General features: G+C 40.1%; 1 long non-coding RNA gene and 1 pseudogene across 1 annotated transcript in view; both read left to right on the top strand.

Annotated features, from left to right (window-relative positions):
* Positions 1-304: 304 nt before the first annotated feature.
* The window catches only part of LOC148737877 (uncharacterized), a 103,092-nt gene continuing 96,670 nt past the window's right edge, over positions 305-6,726 (top strand). The window contains exon 1 of the long non-coding RNA XR_015997040.1: positions 305-614. This is a non-coding gene — a long non-coding RNA (uncharacterized LOC148737877). The remainder of the gene's footprint in view (positions 615-6,726) is intronic.
* Positions 756-1,621, top strand: LOC148737878 (uncharacterized; annotated as a pseudogene).

Consider the following 6,726-nt stretch of genomic DNA (forward strand, 5'->3'; position numbering starts at 1 on the left):
GACTTAAGGTTACCCAAGCTCAGTTTCTCAGATGATAATGTTGACAAGTTTGTTAAAAGTTAAGACATTGGTCATGTCACACAGATCCCAGGGTCATTTTCCTGACAGGTTAAGGCCAGAACCTGTGCATTGTAAGATCAATGCCTGGCAACATTATATTGATCTCCTGTACTTAGAGGTAGTGGGGAGAGGAAAGTTTGATCCTTTTGTTTCTGCTCTGGGAGCAGCTATAGGGAATAGAGACTCTTCTGAGGGTTTCTGGTACAGACAGTGCTGGGGAGCATGCTAGGAAGCAGGCGATGTTACAGAAATCAGCGGTGGACCTAAAGCAATACCTGCAGAGGAGAAGTTTTCCTCATGTAAGGCATGCATCACGTGGGGAGGGGGGGGTGTGGACTGGGATACTGGACTTCAAGAGTAAAAGAACATTTTAGTGATGAAGCTAAAAGGTATAAAAAGTTACCAGTTAGGCTTATTGGCAATCAAGCCATTGCATTGGCTTGATATTACTATGATTGTTTATTTGACACTTAAGAAAGTGAAGATGAAACAGAGGCATAAACAATCCAACGACTGGCTCTTAGCAAGATAGGTGAGTATCTGAGGAATGCAGGGTGACTTAATAGAATAGAGACCAATTCTGCGCAGTTTGCAGAACTGAAAGAAATGTGTAGTATGTATTTTAACTTCATGTCTTTGCTTTTTTTATCCAGTTGAACGGAAGTTGCGTAAGCACACAGGAGACACTTTTAGAGATGATGCAATGCGAAAGTTGCATAAGCACATGTAGGCTAGATCACGAGATTGTAACAGGAGATGCGTGGGAGATAATAAAACTAGTTTTTGTGTGTGAGAGCAGAAATTAAGAGAGACGTGAAAACAAGGAGGAGAATAAAACAGGATTTTTTAAGGACAATTATCGAGTACGTTAGTTACAGTGTACCCTACAAGTTCGGTACATTTGTGTTAATGTTACAACATGGAAAGTTGGATATGCTATTCCCTATCATGCAATATTGCTGTTTACAAGGTATAGGGTGGGTTATGGCATTATTGTCTCTTTGCAGGCTAAAGAGGCCAAACATTCTGGAGTGAGGGAAGATTTGACCTTAACTAGTCGGTCAAATGTAAGCACCACCACTGGTAAATGGTGGCAAGTAATGCAAAGTAATTATGTTCGCTAATTTTACCTACCAGAAGATCAACCAATGCCCTTTTCTTATACCTCACACTACCAATGACATTCTCACCACACTGTTACCGATCAAATGTTTGCAATTGTGGTGGAAATAAAGAAAATTATTTGCTCAGTTGTCAAGTTTGTTTGTCTAGTATTGACCTGGTGACTTGTTCAAGCAGCAGAGGCACGGCAGAATCAGTGTTGTGTGCACTAAAACCCATTGTCTGTAAACAGTGCAATACTCGCTTTGCTGATAACTTATCACTGTGGTCTCATCTAAAGTTTTGCAATGCCACTGAGGTAAGAAGTGTATCTATCAAACCAACTTTGATGACAGTACCTGGTTTAAAGGAAGCTTTACATAGTAGAGGATTAAGCACTGCAGGTAATAAGGAAATTCTAGTTAAGTGCCTTGAAGGGGCATTGGCTGGAGAAGTGTAGTTGATTTATTTTTTAATCAACAGTTTAATCTCCAATAGTCAAGGTGGTGCACAATAAGGCATACTTGCTTTGAGAATGATAACTAAGCTCTCAACAAATTCTGTGTACCAGTAATGTGAGTAACATTCCTACTTAATAAGAAAAATGTTTTAAAATTGGTGCACGATTGTTTAAATTAGCTGTGTTTGCTAGACATGTTAAACCTGCGGAATGCAAAGGTACTGTTGTCACTGATATCACTTGGTATGCACTGCTATATTACATAGAAAACTTTATAAACCTATTATTTTTTTTACCGACTTGCATTTTAGAGGCAGGGTTTCTGCTTTGATGTATTTATGGAATTTTGTACCTAAAGGTTTGACCACTAAACCCTTTACATGCTAACAACAGTATGAATATTCTCCATACTGTTCTCAATACATTTTTCAAGGTACTGACAAGGAGAATTTGTTTAACAATCAAGAGCCTCTTAAGTTAGTAATTATTTCCTACATTCTTGTGACTTTATGTTTAATTTGGGGTTAATATTGTAAGAAGAAATTAGATGCTGGTCACTGTTAGGGGTCAAAGGGTTAATAACTAATGACTCAGCATTTTGCTTGTTATGTTGACACAATGCATTTGTTTTAGTAATGGATTTGTCTTAAATAAAAGCTACAAAAGGCTGCAGCTTGATAGTTTTAAGAGCAGGATGAAATATACATAGATAAGTAAACTTTGTATTTGATAGGATTAATTCTCTATACTCAGTGATAGGATAATTTCATAAATGAATCGGACATCATTGTTATATATTCCCTTAGCTCCGGTTGGAGCATAGGCCATTAACCACTTCCGTCCTCCATCGGGTTCTGTCCTGGGCAAATCTTCCTAAAGTGGCCCAAGTGTGGCCCCAGTTTCTCATTTGGGACTCTACACCTCTTCTCCAGGAGTTCCTGGGACGACCCCTCTTTCTCTTGCCCTGAGGGTTCCAACGTAGTGCCTGCCGGGTGATGTTGTTAGCCGGTTTCCTTAGGATGTGACCTATCCATCTCCACTTTCTCTTTGAGATCTGAGTTATGATTGGTTCCTCGCCTGCTAATTCCCACAGCATCTCGTTCGTTACCCTGTCAGTCCAACTGATTTTTAAAATTCGCCTAAGGCACTTATTGACGAAGGTCTGCAATTTCTGGGACGTTTGGTTAGTTGTTCTCCACGTTTCAGAGCCATAGAGGAGGACTGCTTTGACATTGGTGTTAAAAATTCTAAATTTGGTTCTCCGTGAGATGACATGGGAGGACCACACTTTCCTCAGCATATTGAAAGCTACTCTGGCTTTGTTTATCCTGACCTTGATATCTTCATCGGAACCTCCGTCAATGCTGACTACACTGCCTAGGTAGACAAAAGATGTTACTTCCTCCAAGATGGTATCCCTCACTTTAACTGGTCTGTTGTTGGTGCAGTTGACCTTCATAACCTTGGTCTTACTCACATTCGGATGCAGGCCTAACTTGATGGAATTAGCTGTTAGCCGTGCTGTTTTGTCCTGCATTTGTTGGTTGTTACTTGACACCAGGGCGATATCATCAGCAAACTCTAGATCTTCAAGTTGCTCCAATAAGTTCCACTGGATCCCATTTCGCTGTTCTCTAGTTGTTTCCTTCATGATCCAGTCCATAGCAAGTAGAAACAAAAACGGTGCCATCAAACAACCCTGCTTGACCCCAGTGTTGACCGCGAAGCTATCTGACAATCCACTAGCATGAAGGACTCTGCAAGTCATCTTATCATAGGAATTTTTGATGATTCGAATGAATTTCCCTGGTATGCCATAGTGTCTCATAAGGCACCAAAGAACACTTCTATCGAGGCTATCAAAAGCCTTTTCAAAGTCGATGAAATTAACGTAAAGAGAAATGTTCCATTCAATTGACTGCTCAATGATTATCCTAAGTGTGGCTATTTGGTCGATACAGGAATGGTCCTTCCTGAAGCCAGCCTGCTGATCTCTTAGTGTAGCATCCACAGCCCCCTGAGTCAAATAATAAACACAAGCTTTCAGTTGTTATGTTTTAGGTAAAACCATACTTCTATTTATTTACTTCATTCTATTTCTGCCTTCAAGAGATGAAGATTAAATTTTAAAATATATTCTTGTATTAATAAACATATTTCCTTCAGAACTATGTTTCAGATTACATTCAGGGTTGTCATTCTTTTGCTATATTATGAACTTTCGTGACAAGGTCTAACAAAACATTAGCAAGTTATGCTGTTACCTAATTAACTGTCAAGCAAGATCGTGTTCAAATTCAATAGCTTTTGTAAATTTCAGTCCTTTGCAAATCCTTATAAATCATTTGAAGCGGCGCAGTTTGCGTGACAACAACAATATACTTGCCTCTGAAACTTTGAAGCACGCGACCATCATAAGGAATATTCTCGAAGTGCCGCCTCTTGTGAAAATTCTCTCCCTTGGTCAAAACCCTTGGTCAAACGGCGCATGATAGTTGATTCTCTTCAAACTAGCATCTAAAATCACCAACTATCATCCGCATGGTCAAACGGCCAAAAAAGTTCGTGATAGTTGATGATAGTTCGCCAGTAGTCGCGCGAGCAAAGTCACGGGAGCAGCTAGTTCCAGGCTCTTCCCGCGTAAAATGTGAACACAGACATGGCTTCGCGTGAGTCAAACAAACTTGTTGAAGTATGAATTTATCACGACGAAAGAGGGCGGAAGCTTGCTTACTAGTAATCGATTTGTTGGAGGAATGTACGGAGGATGAATCTGGAGAGCGTTGGTGGAAGAGAGGACGGACAAGGGAATGGATTAAAAGGAGAAACGAAAGGGGGTTGTTGAAATTGGTGGAAGAATTGCGAGTGGAGGACACTGCTGCTTACAAGGAAATGTTGCGAATGAACTTTGAAACATTTCAGGAAATATTGACTGCTATCGGGCCTGAGATTAAACCGGGCCATTTTAAATGAGCCCGCTGATTTTCAGGGAAAACAGCTGACCAAAAACTATCATGAACTATCATACGCGTGGTCAAACGAGAAAAACTATCATTGACTATCGAGAAGAATTTGAAGAAGCTCAAAATGAATGATAGTTGGTGATAGTCGATGTTAGTTGGTGGTCAAACGGAAGAGCGCGCCTCAACTATCGTCGACTATCATCAACTATCATCGACTATCATGCGCCGTTTGACCAGGGCTTTAAATCTCGCTGGAAACTAAATTTTCTTTGCTTGTTGCTTATGAGTTCCTCTAACACGGGATCAAAGTCTCCTCCCGTAGTTGGGGTTATTTTCTGCAAAACGAACACTCCTTGACTAGTCTCCGCAGAAACCTTAATTTCTACGGAGCTAGTATTCCAAAACCGGTCTCCTCTCTCTGTTTCATCCTCCATGCCGAAGTGCCTTAAACATAGTTTGTTTGATGTGCTCGCGCTGTTATTATTTGCCGCGACAGAGCTGAATAATGAAATGATACGTCAGCGGGTATGCGGTCAACAGCGCGGGCTGACCTTTAAAACCGAGGAACTCTGTTTTCGTCGAAGGCACTTTCCTAATTACAAAGGTTTAAAGGCCCATTTCCAACTGAGATGCCTTGCGCGCCCGGATCATTTTTCATAATGAAAAATACGCTATTTTCCTCGTAGTTGCGGAATCATGTGCGAACAACAAACTATCGTAGTATCCATATCAGTAAATAGTTTTTAATTCTCACATGTATGACGGTGAAAAATGTCATTTGAAAAGTTGATGCCGCCGAAGAAGCGGTCTAGAGGAAGGCCGTGTCTGCCCGGCTCGGCAAAGGTTATTCCACTTCGAGAGTCTGTGTATGATTTATGGAGGGCGAGGAAAACAACCATGGGTTTCGGTAACACTACAGACAGTGCTTTTGCAGAATTGTTATTGCATTGTTCCTACGATGGAACTAGAGACTCCGGGGAGATTTTTTCGAGGTGAGAATAATTATTTGACTGATTTTTACTTGAGATCCTGAGATATGTATGTAAGCAATCTCATTTGTACAAGTCATTATTCTATAATTGAAATGCGCAAAGTAAATCAGTTTTGGCCAATATTGGTTATTTCTTTGTATTTTATTTAGTGTTTGAAGCCGAACAATTTCCTTCAACATCAGGTAAGCTTTGTACAAGTTTTATACACAGACTCGATTTATGATTTTTCAGTCTCAAATACTTAGCTGCAAATTTGTTTCCTGTGTTCTTCACCAAATTTTTGTTTTTCTTTTTAATAGTGTTTGTGAATGACTATCAGAGTTCGCCATTTACAATAGCGCTATTCCTAAACAAAAACAAACGACTGCAAAGGATCTCGGATGGAAATGGGCCTTTAACATCTAATTAAAGCTGACAATAAATAATCTTCGAATTCCAAAGAGGGAGCATCAAACTACTGCGAAATCACAATATTTATTTGAGTTCTACATATGCACTCATGTAACGCATGTGCAATGCGTGAGAAACTTCCTGGCAACGCGCAAAGTGTATCTTACATGCGTGCGACGGTTCAATAATTATTTTAGCTCGCTGCGTACCTGTCGATCGTGACGCTGTTTTAACGCGACCATTTTTCCAACTCCCGAGAAGGTTAAGTCAGCTAACATGTAATAATCCCACTACAATAACCTAAGCGAGGGGACACTTGTTCGGGTCTCAAACACGCTGTTACGAGGATCGAATTAGTCCTACTGAATCTGTCACGCAATCCCAGACTTTTCTACTGACTATCTATAATCTTATCATATGTTTCATATGTTTGTTGTTGTTCGATTTATCATCTACGGGTTTATATCGAATTAATTTGATGGCCTGCTCCCAGTTGGCTTGTTAGCTCAATTGGTAGAGCGCTGCACTAGTATCGCAGAGGTCAGTGGTTCGAATCCCGTACAGGCCTGAAATTTTTTTCAGGTCTGATTTCCACTATTGCTCAAATAGTGCTTTACTGCGAAGGATCGTTCTTATATACATATCTATAATCTGTAATATTCCGGAAACTTCTTTCATGTGACTCAGCAGTTTCCAAAAATAGTGCAACTTGTAATACGCTATAAATAGTAATAGAACACCCTAGATACCTAAAGTAAAT

Source organism: Stylophora pistillata, chromosome 2, assembly GCF_964205215.1.
Source record: "Stylophora pistillata chromosome 2, jaStyPist1.2, whole genome shotgun sequence".
NCBI classification, from domain to species: domain Eukaryota; kingdom Metazoa; phylum Cnidaria; class Anthozoa; order Scleractinia; family Pocilloporidae; genus Stylophora; species Stylophora pistillata.